At 45.1% G+C, this 19640-nt stretch overlaps 1 long non-coding RNA gene across 1 annotated transcript in view; it reads right to left on the reverse strand.

The window, feature by feature from the left end:
• Positions 1–14271: 14271 nt before the first annotated feature.
• The window catches only part of LOC130594615 (uncharacterized), a 90298-nt gene continuing 84929 nt past the window's right edge, over positions 14272–19640 (reverse strand). Inside the window, exons 5-6 of the long non-coding RNA XR_008971124.1 lie at positions 19331–19413; positions 14272–14545 (exon numbers count right to left, since the gene is read on the reverse strand). This is a non-coding gene — a long non-coding RNA (uncharacterized LOC130594615). The remainder of the gene's footprint in view (positions 14546–19330; positions 19414–19640) is intronic.

Raw genomic sequence — 19640 nt, forward strand, 5'->3', positions numbered from 1 at the left:
TAGCCTGTTTTAAGCTTTTCTTAGCTCTTTCTAATCTGGCTTGGCCTGCTTCTGACCCTTTTTTTGCCCAATTCTAAGTCTTTTAAAGCCCTTTTGGCCATTTCCAAACCAGTTTTGTCCTGTTCTTACCAATCTCTTGCCATTTCTAACCCCTTTTTGCCCTTTCCCAACTTGGTCTAAACCATTTTTGGCCCTTTCTAACCCATTTGAAGTCTTCTTTGGCTATTTCTGAAAAATTGCTGGTCACTCATATCTTGGGTTTGCCCATTTCTCACTAGTTTTAAGACTATATTGGCTGTTTCTAACCCATTTTTCCCATTGCTAACCCATTTTAATTCTTTTGGGCTATTTCCAAACAATTGATGGCCTTTTTCTAGCCTGTGTTAAGCTTTTCTTAGCTATTTCTAAACCAGCTTGGCCTTTTTCTAACCCTTTTAGCCCAATTCTAAGTCATTTAAAGCCTTTATGGCCGTTTCCAAACCATTTTTGTCCTGTTCTTACAAATTTCTTGCCACTTCTAACCCATTTTTTCCCTATCCTGACTTGCTTTGAAACACTTCTATCCATTTCTAGCCCATTTAAACTCCTTTTTGCTATTTCTAAACAATTGCTCGTCATTCCTATCTTATTTTGGCCCATTTCTTACCAGGTTTAAGCCATTTTGGGCTATTTCTGAACAGTTCCTTGCCATTTCTAGCCTCTTTTAAGCTTTCCTTAGCTCTTTCTAAACTGGCTTGGCCTATTTCTAACCCTTTTTTTGCCAAGTTCTAAGTCTTTTTAAGCCATTTTGGCCATTCCCAAACCATTTTTGTCCAGTTCTTGCCACTTCTAACCCCTTTTTGCCCTTTCCTGACTTGGTTTGAAATATTTTTGCCCATTGCTAACCCATTTTAACTCCTTTGTGCTATTTCTGTACAATTTACGGTCATTTCTATCTTAATTTTTCCCATTTCTTACCAGTTATAAGCAATTTTTGGCTATTTCTGAACAGTTTATTGCCTTTTCTAGCCTCTTTTAAGCTTTTCTTAGCTATTTCTAAACCTGTTTGGGCTATTTCTAACCCTTTTTTGACCGATTCTAACTGTTTTTAAGCCATTTTGGCCATTTCCAAACCCTTTTTGTCCATTTCTTACCAATTTCTTGCCATTTCTTACCCTTCTTTGTTCTTTCCTATCTTCATTTGAACCATTTTTGCCCATTCCTAACCCATTTTTGCCCATTTTTTAACCCATTTTAAGTCTTTTTTGGATATTTCTAAAAGAAGTATGGCCATTTCTATCCACACACACCACCCCACCCCCAAGGAACCCACACCCCCCCATACACACTAACAGGAACCCGCAGACACAAACAACCCCACCCCCACTCACACACACCCCCACACACACAGCCCCCACTCACACACGCCCCATACACAGAAACATGCACCTCCACCTGCAGCCCCCCACAAACACCACCCACACTCACAAACGAACATGTCTGCCCCACATGCTCACACACCCACCCACGCACATCCTCTTCACACACACCCAAACTCCCCATACACTGCCCCACTGACACACACAACCCCCACACACAAACACCTCCACACACACAGCTACGCACATCCCCCCACAAAAAAAAAAAACACACAAGCCCCCCCCACTCACATGTACACACATGCACATCACACACACACACACACACACACACACACACCCCAATACAAACCCCCCCCCCCCACATATCCCCCAGGCACACAGATCCCACCACACACACACACAAACATGCTCACACATCCTCACACACATACCCCCCCACAGACACACCCCCACCCACACACACCAACAACCCCCACAAACAGCCCCCACACACACACGCACACATACCCGGACGCATACACAACCCCCACTCACACACACCCCTACAAACAACCCACACACACAAACACACACCTCTACACACACATATCACACACACACACCATACACGCACGCATACACACAGATGCCCCCACACCCCCCCATTCACACAACCACCCACCCATTCACACACAAAAACATGCACACAAACACACGCCCCCCCTCACACCCCGACCACACATCTCCACACATGGACACACTGCCCCACTCACACTACACCCACAGACATCCCCCACTCACACACCCCCCACGCCCCCTACACAAACACACCCCCCACAAACACCCCTCCCCTCACACAAACACATGCACGCACACACACCTCCAAAAACACCCCCATCAGATACACACCGCCCACTCACACACCACACCCCCTGCACACCCCCACTCTTGCCCCAAACACCCTGACACACACACAACACACAAGCAAATCGCCTCCACACACACACATTCTCATGCACACAAACACCCCACACACACACACCCCCTACACCACCCCACCCCCCCATAGACACACACACAGCCCAGCCCCCACACATGCACACAACCCCCCGAAACATCCCCCACACACACCCACACCACTCATCCCATGGACATACACCCCCCCAGTCATACACACCCCCCAGTCATACCAACATGCACGCACACACACACTCACCCCTCCTACACCCCCCCCACTCACAGCCCCACGAAAACATGCACACACACCCTCATTCACCCCACCCCTCCAAACACACACACACCTCCCCCCACACACACCCCCACATACCCACAAATGCGCACACCCCATTCAGACACACATTTCACACACCCCCCCCCCAGACATCCTCCACACACACACACCCCCCTCACACCCCCCAAAAACACACATACCCCCCCCATGCACACAACCCCCCGACACCCCACCCCCAACACCCCCCAAACACACTGACACACACACCCCACCCCACAAACACCCACACACACTCACCCACAGCCACCCACACCCCCATTTAGTAACCCTACTCTCGCCCTACCCAAACCCTGTGGACATGTCATCAGCACAGCCCCCACCCATTTTTTACCTGATTCAATAATTTTTTTGAAATAAATTTCTTCAGAAAAAAAAAAATCCTGCTCCTGTGTGTATGTTGGGAAAAAACCGAAAAAATTTAAAGTTGAAAAACATTTTTTAGGTAAGGGGCATAATTATTTTGCTGAATTCATTAGGGTCAGTGACTACTGATTGTTTTGTTCTCTCAGTTGCTTATTTTAACTATATTTTTAATCAGTGTTTTGGGGGGAGGTGTTTGGGGGAGGGGCTTGGTCCGGGGCAGGAGGTGTCCACATGTGTGACCAAGAAACAGAAAAAATAATTTAGAAAGGTAAAAATAAGAAATTTTAGCTAATTAGCATACAACATACAGAAAATAAGGCCACGTTTCAGCCGTCGCTGCCTTCTTCCTTCCTTCCCGGCTCCCGCCATCACTTCCTCACACGAAAGGACACCGCTGATTGGCCGCCTGCCTCTAGGCGGGAAAGCGGCCCCTCAGGTGTGCGCTGTAGCTAAGGGAGAGGCGGCCAGGGATTGGACGGCGCTGACCCTCTGCCACCTTCGGAAAGCTTCGCTGCTCTCGGCTCCCTTCGGCTCCGTCCCCTCTGGGGGGCTTAGGCTCCGCTCGACTCCGTTCGGGCAGAAGCCGGTATTCCCTCACTTTTACCCTAGAATGTACTGGGAAAAAGGGAATTCCGTCACTTTTACCTCACGAAGCAATGGAAAAGTGGGAATTCCATCACTTTAACCGCACAAAGCGGGGGGGGAGAGGGGCGCCATCTTGGGCTCTTCCTCCTCCCTCCCTCCCCGCAGGTCTGGTGCTTCCAGCCTCTCGCCGCCGGCAGCCATGGGAGAGGCGAAGAGGGAGCTGCGGCGGAAGGAGACGTGAGGGGAGGTGGCGGGAGGCGTCTTGGAGGGCGTGGCCCCAGCCATCTTGACAGCTCAGCGTCCCGGTCTCCAAAGGCAAGAGGAGCCCATGCCCTGGCTGCTGTGTACCAGAACCCAGCAGAGCCGGGCGCCCCTCTTAGCAACTCCCGGACCCATTGCAGCAGCGCTCCTGGAAGAGGATTTTGTATTTGATGGAATTTAGGCTTTGGGTGATGGGGGGCTCTTTAGTTTTGGAATTGCTGAACAAGGGAATTCTGTTCTGGCAAATCTGAGTTCTAAAGAATATTCTGCCATCTGGGAAAACCCAGTTTATCCCAGCAAGTATAGCACCATTTAGCACAGTTCAGACCAGTTTAGCCTACCCCAAACCAGACAAGTTTAGCCCAGTTCAGACCACTCCAGCCCAGTTTAGCTCACTTAAGGTGGGTTTCGCACAGTTACATCTGGTTTAGCCCAGTTCAGACCAATGTAGCCCAACACAGCACAGTTTGGACCAGTTTAGCCCAGTATCCTCCAGTTTAGCCCAGCCCACCTCAGCCCAGTGCACACCAGTCCAGCCTACTTTATCTCACTTCAGACACTTCACCCCACTTCAGCCCAGCCCACTTCAGCCCTGTCCAGCCCATTCCAGCTCATCCCAGCCCATTTAGCCCAATTTAGCCCAGCACTGCCAACTTGAGCAGTCCATTCCAGTTTAGCCCAGCCCAGCCCACTTGAGCCCAATCCAGCCTCCTAAATCCAGACAAATTTAGCCCAGCTCAGTCCAGCCCAGTTTAGCCCACTCCAGCTTATCCCAGCCCAATTTAACCCAGTTTAGCCCAGTTTACAGCCCAGCCCACTCCAGCTCAGCCCAGACAAGTTGAGCCCAATTAGACCCAATTTAGCACAATTCAGCCTAGTTTAGCTCAGCCCAACTCAGCCAAGACCTGACCAGCCACTTCAAACCCAGTTTAGGCCAGTTCAGCCCAGCCCAGCAAAATTTACTGCAATTCAGCCATGTCCAGCCCCATTCAGACAAGCTCAGATCTGTCCAACCCAGTGGACAGATCCTGTTAACTCCCTATTATCCCCCCATTGCCTCCCATTACACCCCGTCCCACCTAAGGCCCTGCCAATTGCCCTACATGGGGTTCTGGGGGGGATTTGGGGCTCTGGAGTTCCTGCATGGGGGTCTACGGGGGAGTTACGGGGCATGGGGTGGGGGGGGGGGGGTCTGGAGTCCCTACATGAGGGTCTATGGGGGGATTAGGAGGGATATGGCGGTCTGGTGAGAAAGCGAGGAGTGACAGCAATGCGGGTGGCATCATTGCAAAGCTCACTGTCTGCAGAAGAGGCCCAGCACCAGCTTTCCCTCCTGGCTCTTTGGTTGTGGAAGCAGAGGCCAAAGACTTGCGATCTGTGCACTGTGCTATTGGACTCGCCAGAGTGGGTGCCTTGCATATTTCACACAATTAAAATTAGAATCAGAATCAGACATCTGGATATTGCTGCAGCCCAGCTCACTTTAGCCCTCCCAGACCATTCCAGCTCACCCCAGCCTGCTTAGCCCACTTTAGCCCAGCGCAGCCAACTTTAGCACAGTCCATTCCAGTTTAGCCCACCCCAGACCACTTCAGCCCTGTCCAGACCAATTTAGCACAGTCCAGCACAACTAAGCCCAGTCCAGTGCATTTTAGCCCACCTGGCAGGAGCTGCAGTAGAAACTCTTCCTCCATACACGTCTGGGGTTTCAGATCACTGAGTGGGAAGACATCAGATCACCTGTGGGAAGGAGACCTTAGCCCTCAAGGTGAAAAATGCTGGAGATGGGACATATTGGTGCTGTGGGAGGTCATCTCCAGGACAAAATTGTCAGATGTCCATCTCACACCAGGCTTCTTGTGTCTTCATGTTCTTATTGCCTGTAAACAGTTCTCCCATGTCAGTTTTACTAACAGAAGTAGAATAAGGCAAACCAAAGAAATGACAATGGCTATCTCTGCTTGCTGAGTGCTGTTTGGGTGGGCAGGTCACAGATACAGAGAAATGATAGACCAGGGAATTCCACAAAGGCAGAAATATCACCCCAAAACTGTGTGTTGTACTCCAGCAAATCAGTATTTCTTCTCAACATATTCACCAGCCAGTAGCTCCTGCCACCTTCCAGAATGCCCAGTGGGCTGTGCCAGGGTTTGCCAGACCCCTGCCAGGGCCCCTGGACTTTCCAGAATGCCTGGAGTGCTGTGCTGGGGTTTTCCCTAAACCACCAGGTCTCCCCTGGACTTTCCACCTCCCGGAATACCTGATGAGCTTGTGCAACTGGATGCCTACACAACAGGGCTTGAGGGACACTGGAGATTACTGGAGAGGTTTTAAGAGACCTGCTGGAATTTAGGGTAAAGAATGCAGGGGAGGCTCAGGGGGAAGCTCAGGTGAGCTGGGGAGTTGCCTGGACTGGGGTTTGTTTGCTTTCTGTACTCCTCCCTCCTGTCAGCTCTTGAGGAACCTCCTGCATGGTGACCCAACTCACTTCCAGCTGACTGGGTGCCTACTGCAGTATTTGCGTGGAAGTTTCCATCCCACCACTCCCAGGCAGCCATCAAGCAGGAGACACCCCACATCCACCAAAGGGGCTGCCTGTCCTCACTGATGGCCCTGGCCCTCACCCACCATGGGGAAATCACACCTGGCACACTGCTGTGATCCTGTGCAGTGCCAGTGGTGTGGTTCAGCTATGAGGCAGCAGTGGCTGTGGCTCCAGGAACTCCCTCCTGTACTCTCACAGCTCTGACATGGACCCCACCAGCACCAACACCTTCTCCAGGGCTTTCCCCAAGACCTGGTGGTCAATCCTGCAGACCCACTCAGCTTCTTCCTGGAGCTCAGCAGGGGCACAAAGGATCAAGGAGAGCAAGAGGTGAACAGGTAGGATGGGATACAGCCAGATAATCAAAAAAACTGAACAGTGTCAGTGAGCAAGACAAGGTGTAGAGAGAAGATGAAGAGGCGTAGGAAGGCAGGGACACAGTGGCATGTACAGATACAGAGAGGAAAACCAGACAACAGGCCAGAGAAACTGGGGGGAGGGCAGCCATGGATGTGGATCAGGACAAAGAGATGGAAAAGAAAAAACAGTGATGGGCTTCAGGACAGAGTATATATATTAAAAAAAAAAAAAGAAGAGGGAGCAGGACACAAGAATAGTCAGATATAGGGGAGCAAAACCAAAAATGCAGCAGTGGGGGACAAAGAGGGCCAGGAGAAAGTCAGAGAGGGACTGGGATACAGAAGAGAAGGCCTCAAGGGCCTGGGACTCATTGCAGCTCTCACTGCTGTGGGTAGAATCTGACAATTCAGAAGGTTATTTCTCCTTCGCCTGTCATCATCTGTATCTCTCGTTGCTTGGCTGTCCTTCACCTAAGAGAATACATCAGTATCTCACAGCTCTTACAGAATGACACTTCCTAGACACACAGCTTCGCTTGGTCATGCAGTACGTGGCTGTACTGCACTGTTGGTGACACACAGACCCTGCAGTGCACGCTGGTGCTCTGGCCTGCTGCAGGCTATGAAGACGGATCCCTCCTCACTCTGAGAGGCAGCTGCCAGCTGCACGGCCTTCAGTTGCTGCTTCTTTACCATTCTCTGGCCTCTCCAGCTTCAGCCGTGGCAGCTCCTGGCCACAGCCAGTAAATGCTCTGCCTGTCCCTCTGTGCCTCCACACCGCAAGGAGAGCAGGCCAGCCCACACAAGCCTCTATCAGGTGCAGTCAGTGGCAGCCTCAGCAGAGGAACTGACAACATCCTCTGGGATAGGGAAAGAAGCAGCAACTGTTACTACCACAGCTCGCCCTGGCTCAACCTCCTCCTTCCACGGGGCCACGGGAGATACACCGAGGCCCAACTTGCTGTTCACAGCAGAGCTTGGGGATGACCTGGGGCTTCGGAACAGGCTTCAGGGGCAGCGCTGGAGCTGCAGCCACGGAAGCTCAGGGGCATTTCTCGGGGCTGCTCTGCCCTGCCCCGCCTCGCCTCCAGAGGACCGGAAGCTGCCGCACCGCCAGGTTTGAAGCTCCCCCTTCAACAACGGGCGCCAGAGGGTAGAAGACCCCCTGCCCCGCCTGCCTCCGCCGCCATGTTACTCCCGGGCACGGCGCAGGCGTCACTGCACCACCCCGCCGCAGCGCTCCGTCAACGTCACGTGGTGGAGCAACGGGGGGAGGGCAATAAGATGGGAGAACCCCTGCAGTACCGGAGCGCGACCGCGAGGGGGAAGCAGTGAGCGGCGGAGGTAGCTGGCACCTTAAAGACGCTAGTGTTGATGTAACACGAACTGGTTTTCCTTTTTTTTTTAATAGATATCATAGAATCAACTCGGTTGGAAAAGCCAGATCATCAGATCATTCAACAGCTCTGCAAGCAGCTGGGCATGTTTGTTTGCCCTACGAAACAATGCCCTACGAAACACAGCAGCCCTGTGCAGTCAAAGAGAATCATGACGCCCCCAGGCTTCACCTCGATACTTTTAAATCACAGAATCACAGAATCAGCCCGTTGGAAAAGCCCTTTAAGCTCATCCAGTCCAACCATTCCCCAGCACTGCCAAGGCCACCACTAACCCATGGCACTGAGGCCTCATCGCCACAGGGTGTGAGCACTTGCAGGGACGGTGACTGCAGCCCTGCCATGGGCAGCCTGTTCCAATGCCTGAGCACCCTCTGGGGCAGGAATTGTTCCTCAGCTCCATCTAAACCTGCCCTGGTGCAGCTTGAGGCCGTTTCCTCTTGTCCCATCCCTTGTTCCTTGGGAGCAGAGCCCAGCCCCTCCTGGCTCCATCCTCCTGTCAGGCAGTTGTAGGGAGCAATCAGGTCGCCCCTGAGCCTTCTCTTCTCCAGACTGAACCCCCCAGGTCCCTCAGCCCTTCCCCATCACACTTGTGCTCCAGGCCCTGCACCAGCTCCGTTGCCCTTCTCTGGCCCCGCTCCAGCACCTCAATGTCTCTCTTGAAGTGAGGGGCCCAGAGCTGAACACAGGATTCGAAGAGCAGCCTCACCAGTACCCAGTCCAGGGAGACAATCACTGCCCTGGCTCTGCGACCACTCTGGTGCTGGTACAGGACAGGATGCTGGGGGCTTCTTGGCTGCCTGGGCAAAAGCTGTTCCTGTTCAGCTCATGCTGTGCAGGCCAAGTGCTAGACAGAGATCCCTGCTAATTCAAAGTACAGACAGAAAAGATGTGTGCCATGTGGAAGCCAAGCATCAAAACTGACCTCAGCCTTTATCTTGAAGAGACAATAAGGTACCAGTAAGTATTAATGTCCTTTATATTATTATGACATTCTTGTTATAATTTTGAAATCCTACGGCTGACACGAAGTTTGTGGAGGAAGAAATGAAGTCCTCAGAAGGTGTGTATCACACTCCATTAGTGACATGGTTTAGTGGTGGCCTTGGCAGTGCTGGGGTAATGGTTGGACTTGATAATCTTCAAGGTCTTTTCCAGCCTGGTTTATTCTGTGGTTCTGTACATATTTCTTCTGTCAGAGTTACCAGGACAGCAGTTAAATAAATTGAAAATATGAATTCAATAAAATTGAATAAATTAAAATAAATTGTGCAATAAATATTTCAAGTTAGTGCACAACGAAATACCTCATCTGGAGTCTTGTCCTGTGTTCAGCTCTGGGGCTCCCAACTTCAGAAGAAAGACCAAAAAAAAAGCATTGTGATAAACATAAAAATAGAAGTCAAGTTCTGACCGGGTAACACATCTGATGTAAGACAAAGAATTCAGACAGACCCAGTAATCTGCTGATGGTTCTTTCCCTCAAAACAATTACTTCATTTTTCAAAAAGCAGCATCATCTGGCCTCAACATCTAAACTCGACAAGCATTTTTGCCTGCTGGGGTTTTCCAGGGGTTATTCTGACTACTGATAAAGCCTGCAGTGTTATGAAATCACATTAAATGAATTCAACAGAGGGCATTAATCCTGGCAAATTACTTCCAATAATTAGAAAAGCCCAGCTGCAGCAAAGGCAGACAAGAGTTTCCATTAGAGAACAGAAAATGCCATAATATAACCTTCTTTCTCTTGGACCCTACAGCTTAAGGAAGGTTTTCTTTCTACTGTGATACAAGAAGACAAGAAATCTGCAGAGGGACTTACTACAAAGGAATATAGTGACAGAACAAGGGGGAATGCCTTTAACTGACAGAGGAGAGATTGAGATGAGCTCTTAGGCAGAAGCACTTCCCTGTGAGGGTGCTGAGGCGCTGGCACGGGGTGCCCAGAGAAGCTGTGGCTGCCCCATCCCTGGCAGTGTTCAAGGCCAGGTTGGACACAGGAGCTTGGAGCAAGCTGCTCTAGTGGAAGGTGTCCCTGCCTGTGGCAGGGGGTTTGGAACTGGATGAGTTTTAAAGTCTCTTCCAACCCAAACCATTCCATGATTTGTTCTATGATTCTATGCCTAGTCTTCCCTATTAAATTATCTGTAAGTGCCTGGGATGATGGGTGAAAACACAACTATTCTTTTGGAGAACCCTTCATTCTAGCTGAGGGGGGAAGGTATAGGAAGAGAAGAGAAATATGTAGCATTGTTACTAGCTTTGAACTGTTGTCATTGGAAGTTAAACCCAACTGCTTACTTTCCTTGTGCATATTTACAAGCTTGTATTTTTGGCTGAGATGGTGCCATGTGCAGTAACATCTGTACAGTGTTAAGGTTGGGAAGAAATTCATTTTGCATTGAGGCTAGAGATAGTACAGAAATAGGAGAAATTTCCACAGATCAAAAGCTCCTGTTCTCCCCTGTCCACTTTTGGGATGTTTCTCCCGTATTTCATCCCTCCAATCAACTGCATTGAACATAGTCTTCTAGTCAACTGCTTCCAAGTCTGCTGCAAGACCAACTTTTCACCTATTCCCATGTTCTCAGTGTTTACTCTTCCTGACACCAGCTTGAACTACTAAAGATAACTACTATCTACTGCCTTCAGCATTTGCAGCCACACTGATTCTCCTTCCTTTTTTGCTTGCACGTGGAAAACTAATCTCTGTATTCTGCTAAAAACAGTTCCCTCATTTCATAAAAGATGCATCAGATAGACCTACAACCCTTGCTTAGATAGCCCTTAGTTTTTCTTACAGTGACCATGTTTTAGTTACTTTATAAGTGAATTTCAGGCAGCATTTGCATTTTGATCATTTTCCATCAAAAGCCTATTGAAACATCTCAGCATATCAGCAGAGACTCTGTGAACAGCCACCCATGTTATTTATCTTATTATTAGAAAATGCTTTTGAAACACATTTAGAGGAAGTCCCCATTTGAAAACTCCCTTGAGTAAGTGTGTGCTTCTCTGCTGAGTTTCTCTGAATTAGCAAGGATAGAGAGTTTAGCAGTTTAATAGACTTCTGTATTAGTTCCTCTGGATCTTTGAACATGTAATCCCAATTTGGATATCAATGTGACAGATTATACCATGTCAGTCACCCTCCCTTCTTTTTGGACTGTCAATAAAGCACAGCAATACTACTGAGCATCACCACTCATACTTTGTGGCTTTGGACAAACCTGTGTGGAACAAATTATAAAGTGTGCAATATGACAGACCAAAGCATCCAAGAGAAAAGTCCTGAAGTCTTACATATCGCATCAGAATAGCTTTTCCAAAAGCATTATTGGTGGGGCATGTGCATCAGGCCCTGTAGAAGAAAAAGCTAACAGATTTATCCAAATGCTTTCAGGAAATGCCCAGCTCCATCCACCACTAAGCAGTTATTTCTAAACTGGCAGCCTGAGAAGAACCATTCCTGGTTTATGGTAGCATTTTTCATTCTGATCACCAGAAAGTTTGTGCTGAATGTTGAAGATGGAAACAAAGCTTTAATTGAGGCAAATACGGAGAGTGCCTCATTCATGAGAGTAGGAGAAAAGGAATCAGGAAGTTGATATGACATTTCACAGGCATGCAAAGCTCACTGAATAGCAGCTCAAGAGCACTTTCCTGAACTATCCATAGTAAATTGCCTGCACACAGTCTATTCAAAGATGTCTTTGCTCTGCCAACATAAAGTAGCTATTCCATCAGTAGTTTAAGAGTAAAGACATACTTATGATGCATCCAGATATATCGCTGACTGCATTCAAGTGTCTGTCATACAAAACCACTCTTGAGTTCAGCAAGGCACTCTCAGGGACAGCAATGTTCTAGTTGTCAAAGGCCAGCAATGACAGCTTCATGTCACTGCTCTGTGCTGAGGAATTTTTCCATCCAAAGCCCTAGTGTTGACTGAGAGAGTGGTACAGAACCAGCTCTTCCAGCTGTAGAAGTAATAGGTTGAAGGCAACAACCTCTCTGTGCTCAAAAAAAAAAAACTGCTGTGACATGGCCCTCAAATGACAGAATCCACCTCAACAAAAAATCACTAGATATGTTCTGTAAGACCAACTCCCTAGGTTATTGGAGCTTTCAATGGAAAATGGAAGCTGATTGTCACTAGGTTCTCTTCCAATCCTGAATAATTACAGAGATACATCTAGAAATAATTACAGAAGGTGGTTCTAGCATGGCAAAACCAAATATATCCCATGAATTCACTCAGTGAGCCTGAGGCAAAGTGATCAGGATAAGAAGAATGTGTCTTAGGCAGCATCTTCAATTCTCCAATCTCCAAGCACAAGGGTTTATGAAGGTCTTTGCTTAAGCTTCTATTCTATTTTTAACTCTTTAAAGGGCTTGCTGCATTCTGTATCACTACAGCCACATTTGAGCTTTCTTGACACACTATTGTCAAGTGCATTGAGAAAGAGGTCTCTTTGTGTAAAAATGTATATGTATGTCTTCATGTGCTGTCCTCAATGGGAATTATCTACATTAAGGGGTTTGTACAACATACAATTGAGTATCTTTGAATAATAGAAGAAAGATGTAAGAAGTAAATTGTGGAAACTTGTGGGTGTTTCATCATCCAGTTTGTACCCAGAATTATGAAATCACATTCAATTCAGTTTGAATGCCTGAAGATGGCCAACCATCCCATGTCACTGGCATGGCTCACTGTCAGTAGAAAATGTGGTTTGCAGCACTGTCAGTGTCCATAGCAAAGGCTCATTTTTAAACACTGGATCACTATACATGGCCAGTGAATAAAAGGTCATTGGAATTTCAACTTACAATTCAATCAAATAATCCCTTCTGGCTATTTAAGCATTGAAAGTTAGAAACATGAATAAGACCTTGTATTGTGTCGAAAAAATCACTACAGCATAGCTGCCATGAATTTGAACTACTTACTTACATTCATAGAAATGTAATGGAACCTTATTTGTGTTTGGTTTTGGGATCATAGGAAAACTCATGTTGGAAAGGCCCTAAGGAGGTCTCTAGGCTCCTGCTTGAAGCAGGGTCAGGAAGAAGGTCAGACCAAATTAACCAGTTTGTGAAAAGGAATTCAAAGCAACCCCTAAATGAAAACAAGGGGTACAATATCCCTTGATTACACTGCTGCTTCAATGACTGTAAAGAACTAACCTTAAAAGAACGTTTTCAGCAGTCATTTGTCACCTACATTAAATTATTTGGTTCAAATTATTTAAAATTCCTTGTAAGGAAGTCATATGTATTAACAGGAGAGTAGAGTGAACATCTGGGGAAAAACTAGGAAATACAGCTTGCTATTATTTGTGACACTCATTAAAATAATCCAATGCTGACACATTTGAAAAGTGATCTTTTTCCTTTCAGTGTTTGGATGACAAAGTACTGCTTAAAACATTTTTTTCATTAATTAAATGCTTTAGAGAGCATCATGAAGATACAACAGAAAATGAAAGATTCCTCTTCATGACAACTATTACTTTACAGAACAGCTGTTTGGGGAAATAATCTGAATTCTGCTGTTTCAAACTGATGTGCTGTAGCAATGTGTTTTGGAAACGATGAGCGGGGTGAGAACCTGCCTAATTTGTACTAGGCTCCTTTTGACAAGCATTCCAAGGATTGCAGCATCAAAGCATGAATGAGAAAGACTGAAGCATGTTTGCATTAGTCTGTTTAAACACACAGCCAGAAAAACACCAATTTTCTCAATGGAAATAAGACTGTAAGCCTAAGAAGTAGGAAACCAAAGAATCTTCTTATAAGGGTGCAGAGACGGATGCTAAATGCATGTGGAGGTATCACATCAAATAGTGAAGAACATCAGTACTGCCTCACTATACACTGGTCCTATTGCTTAACCCAAGTTACTTGCTTTCCATCAGCAGAGGTTGAGCTGTGTATTCTAGAATACAAAAGTTACTCTATTATATAGTTTCAGCAGGCTGATTCCCTGCTGGAAATCAATGGATGACTCAAATCAAAGACAAAAGGCAGCTTTGTGTTAAAGTCTTGAGAGAAATGTGCAACACCCTACTGCCCAAGGCACTCACACACATTGGAGCATCAATAAGTTAACTTGAAAGAGTGCAAAGGGTATTTTCATCTTTGTTTTGCTCAACAGGAGCAAGTGGCACTATGTATGTTTAAATAATGCATTTATTCTTTCCAAAAGAAGTTCAACATTCATGCAGATACAATAAAGCAACCTTAACTGAGCAGCCAGAATTGTGTATTCCTTCCCTTGGATGTTGATTTTGCAACCAGTAGTAAAGAACTTACACTCAGCTCCAGAAAACTCCTTTGTTGCTGCAGGTACTTCTTTCTTTCTGGGAGAGAGATGATTCTTTGCGTACTTCCACCCTCTGAAAACAACACACACAGAGTACAGACAGAGAAGCTCAGAGAGGGTGAAAATGTTTCACTGACTTGTTTAATTTCATTGGTGACAAATACACTTCAAAACCCCCTCAGTCCGATTTTCCTCAGTGAGCTGGTGTCTGCTGCTGGCTATCACAGAAAATCCACTCACAAGAGCAAGGAGTATACTCCTTTCATTTCAAAGACCTTTATGAAACGGGACGTTATATTCAGAACTTTAGATGAAAGTGACTGAAAGGGAATGACTGTTTCTTCTCCCAAGTGTCATACACAAATAAAACACAACACAACAATTTTGTCCTCTCATTACTAACTGGGATGAACCCTTGGGAGATGTATCCCAACATACTTCTTTATGTGAAAATACCTTTGTTACTGGGAATTAGCTATGCCTAGTTATGCATACTAACCTAATAATATATGCATACTAACCTATAATAACTATGCCTAGTTATGCTGCCTAACCAAACAGTAACCAGATTTTAATTCACCAAGAAACTTGGACTGTGTTATATGTAAGTTAAAGCACCACTACAGCTTGCAAGAACATGAACTAACCTGTTGAACAGGATACTGCATCATGGTGCAAGAAACATCAATTCCTATCCCCAATCTGTTCTCAAATACACACGTGCATATGGAATGAGTAGATGTAACCTCACTGCTGAGCCTTGCAATAAACATTGCTAAATTTTATAAGAGATATATGAAAAAACTTCTTTTACAAAGTAACTATAATAAGCAAACTTCCATTTGGTTTCTATTTTCAGACAAAATATGTTTATAGGAGCTATTTCAATTCACCCATAATCTTCTCAGCACTAACTCCATGCAGTGCTTCTAGCTGTTGTATAAAACCCCAACCAAACAGACACGAACACAAAACAAAACCACTTGTTTCTTGCTGTAGATGATGACACGGGCACTGATGAAAAAGAATCAGCCAGGCTGGAAAAGACCTTTAAGGTCAAGTCCAACCTTTATCCCAGGACCACAGATACTCAATACATTTGGTGTATGACAGTTGGCATAGCAACTACAGACCACTTCATATCATTTTTAGTCCAGTTGGTACTAGGGTTACAGAAAGCAATGGGCCTTTGGGAGTTTGGTATGTGCTACTGGGAGTGTGTACCGGTAAACTACTCTGTGCCCCTTGTTAACATCACCTATAACCACGTATTTATTCTTATAAGGGATGACAACAAAAGGAGCAGCATCGCTGACAGAATAAACTTGAGCACTGTAATGAAAACACTGCTCTTTTCATTGTGAGTTTTGTCAAAAGCCAATTGAAGAAATCACTTGTACATAGCTCAGAACATGACGATCAGCATGCTGGTTCATCCCAAATTGCTGATGAAATTTAAACAAACTGGCAGGTTTTTCAGGAGGTTTGCATGGATCCAGCTTACCAGATCAGCTTCAGCCCATATTAAATACAAGGCTAAATTGCTTTTTCCACTAAACTGATCTGAACATAGGCTATCAATCTAGCAAGTGCCCAGTTAAAAAGTCTGTTTTCTTGAATTAGCAGCCACAGGCAAACAGTCAGATATGGTAGGATAGTATTTAAGAGTAAAAGACATTCAATTTGTCCTGAATTGCAATGAGCTTACAGTCTATGAATTTGTACAACCAACACAGAAGACCATGATAATATTAGCACAGCCTTTTGTCTCATATGCACAGTGGTGACCTGCTTTGATAGTTATTTTTGGCAAGTCGCATCTAATCCATAGTCTGACATTAGTAAATTGACTCATAGCTTATAACCAAAAAAAAATGGGGTTTCGTTACATTTCTGCATAAACATATTTTTATTTTTAAAGGTTGGCAAAAGCTTGTTTAATATTGACATGATTAACTACGACACTGGCCAGATTCTTCTACATCCATACTTGCATTCTGAGAAGGAAAGTTCCCAGGTTTTATTTCTAGCCCTTACACTGAAACTAGCCCATGGCACAATCTGTCACAGCATAGAAATCAATACAAACTCATGCTCTGTTTGCCACTTCCAGTTGATGGTCCAGGGTGTACCGTCAGCATTGACCAGCAAAGGACAAAGTAAAGGAAATGCGCTTGAGCATCTGGAACAAAGAACCTGCATGACTGCAACTGCCAAAAACTACAGAATAAGAGAAGCAATCTGCCTCCTGCTCATACCTATTGCATACCCCTTTCATCCAGACAGACCTCATGCACATTGCAGAGAACTCTTTCATTAAATAGCTCTCTCACTTGACCATGCTCATTACTGCATAGAATTAGAGCTAGCGCTCAACTAGTTTTTCCCAATCTCAGACGTTTCCTTAACTGCATCTTTGTCATAAGATCTAGTAATATATTGTTGGTCCCTTTATGCACTGGGAGCTGCTCTAAGGTCTCCCCAGAGCCTTCTCTTCTCCAGGCTGAGAATGCCTCTCTGAGGGCTGTGTAAATACAAATCTGCCACCCAAAGGTACTTTCTACCCTGAACGTGCCTTAAATGAGTTTTCCAGCAAAGCTGATCATTTCCAAGTATGCCTGCTCCTTCCAGCTACAGCCATAAGGGGCAACTAGAGCCATTCAGTACTTATTGGTAAGGGTTTTCAAGCATATGCCTTAAATATTACCTCATTCATACAGGTAGGTTAAGTGAAAATACCAGTGCGATGTTCCTCAGACTTGGACCTTCAAAAACCTGCTGCTAAGAGACATGCTAAGAGACATCTCAGACTTTAGAACACACAGATACAGAACAGATGTTCATGAAAAAAAAACCTGGTCAGGGAAGCACAAAGGGAAGAACAGCTTCTCTGTTCTGAGGGGCTTTTTCTTTTAAGTGTTGGTCTACTGCCTAGTCTCTGTCAGCCTAGTAGAAATCTACGTGCCTTATATGGTTTGTTCTGAAATGAATGGTTCTTTTCATGACTTTTCATGACAGATCTCTTCATCCTACAATCACATACAAACATTTTCATGTAATTGTCCTCATTCATTAAAATCTTCCATGCATACAAGAAATCTCTTTGGCCGAAGTTTGCTGTGAAAATCTTCACATGGAATTATTAATACTTGACTTAGCATTTTTATTTAGTATACTAGTATAGATCCTAGTACTAGTAGCTAGTTTAGTAAATAGCATAGATCCTAGTCTGGTTTAGGAGACAGCACAACTTGCTTAGCACCTCACCTTGTTCTGTCGCCTTGTCCTTGAGTAAAATGGGTTCTGATTACTGAGACTGCTGCTCTGCTGCTGGTTTTACGCCCTTTCTGGAAAAACCCAGAGAGGGTTAAAATAAGCCTGGGAAGGGAACCAGACCCTGATAGGCCAGACAGATTTCCCTCCCCCCGCTGCACCCTTTTTAGACTTACAAATGGCAAAAAAGAAACTCGGAAAGTCTTCTGCTTGTTTGGCAGCTAACAGGAAAATATTTCTGTTTGCACTTAGCAACACTCTGAATCACAATTTGTAGTACAAAAACAGTTTACGCAGCCCGTTCTTTTACTCCAAGCTCTCTACAACAGTTTTACTCCAGCTTTGCGCCTTTTAGAAATCTTCAGGGCTGAGAAATTTTCTAGAAGACTCAAGGAAAGATCTCCACAGCTTCCCTTTGGGATACTGCTCTTTCAGAGGATCCTGCTGGTTTTTTAAGAAATAAATTCAAAGGAAAGGCAGATAGCAATAAAAATACCCCCACGAAGAACACGGGAAAGTGGAAATACCACACTTCTGTAAAATGACTGTAATATGTTGGAGTTTTTGCTTTATGATAGAAAATTGATATTTATTATCTGTACACAAAAATAGGAAATTATTATTTTCAGTCTCTAATATTACACAGGAAGGATTTTTTAATCATTAGCTTAATCCATATGCTTATTAAAAAGCATAAACTAAATTACTAATGTAGAAATGCTTGATGTATAAAGTTTTACCTTCTCACAAATGTGGATACCCTCTAAATTCCCCCAGTCTCTCCTCTAATGTGGCTTAGAACTAAAGCAAGGAAGTGAAGATCTGACATTGCTTCAGTTCAATAGAAAGACATTCATTGTGGATCCTGATCCTGAATATATTGTGTAACTGTCTGAAAACTTCTTGCCTTATTAAAACACAAAGAACAGTCAAAGGAAATAGCTGGTAAAACAGTTTCAAGACATCTGCCTAGAATTTTTCATGGTAATTAGCTCAGTTCATAGACTTAAAAAAGATTCATTAAATACAGAACAGTAACATTCTCTACAGTCATAAAATGATAGCTCAGCATTTGTAAGCGCTCATGAAGGCATCTTGCCCTCATCCTAATTAGATACGGGAGTTTAAAACCTTAAAAAAAAGGCGGGGGGGGAGGGCAATACCTACCATTGATTTATGAATTGTGGCATTTTCTATTAGACTAAAATAATGCAAATAGGCTTTGAAAGACATAATCCCAATAGCAGTTTCTGTAGTTATGAATAAAGGCTGTCCTAACAACAGAGTTGGTTTTCTATTCTGGTATTCCACTCGAGTGTCTATCTCCTCAGTTTAAGGGATGTGACCTGAGGCCACAGTCATGATAGTGAACTATATATAACACTGGCAATAAAACAAGTACAGAATTCCTGTAGGAACTGAAAAAACAAATCCCATATGCATACACACATTAAATTGGGATGCTAAGTCTACTTCATGAGTCTCATGCTCTACCTTTTGTAAGATACCAGCATATAACTGAAAACTTAAGCAAAGGTCCACATATGATTTGTCAAAACATACATTAAATCAATTGTCTGCTTACCTACAAGACACACTTGTGACTGTTCTTTGGTCATGAGAATGATTCTCTATGGGCCATATGAATCTCAGGCTGATGACAAGAAGCTGCACATGTGCATAATGAGACCTGCTGTTAAAGGACAACTTCCCACTGGACACAAAGTGCCGTGCTGTGAGATCTTGTACTTTGGCAAGCTCAGTCATCAGTGAAATGGCATTTAATTAATATTTTTTTTAATCTAAAAGAGTAATTGGGTGAGCAGAACCCATCAGACTGAAAGCTTCCCATTGCCATAAGACAGAAATACACTTAGCAGCTATCCTGAGAGGAA

Source organism: Pezoporus wallicus, unplaced genomic scaffold (genome assembly GCF_028554395.1).
Source record: "Pezoporus wallicus isolate ANWC-B61680 ecotype Strahan unplaced genomic scaffold, APGP_CSIRO_Pwel_v1 scaffold_7736, whole genome shotgun sequence".
NCBI classification, from domain to species: Eukaryota; Metazoa; Chordata; class Aves; order Psittaciformes; family Psittacidae; genus Pezoporus; species Pezoporus wallicus.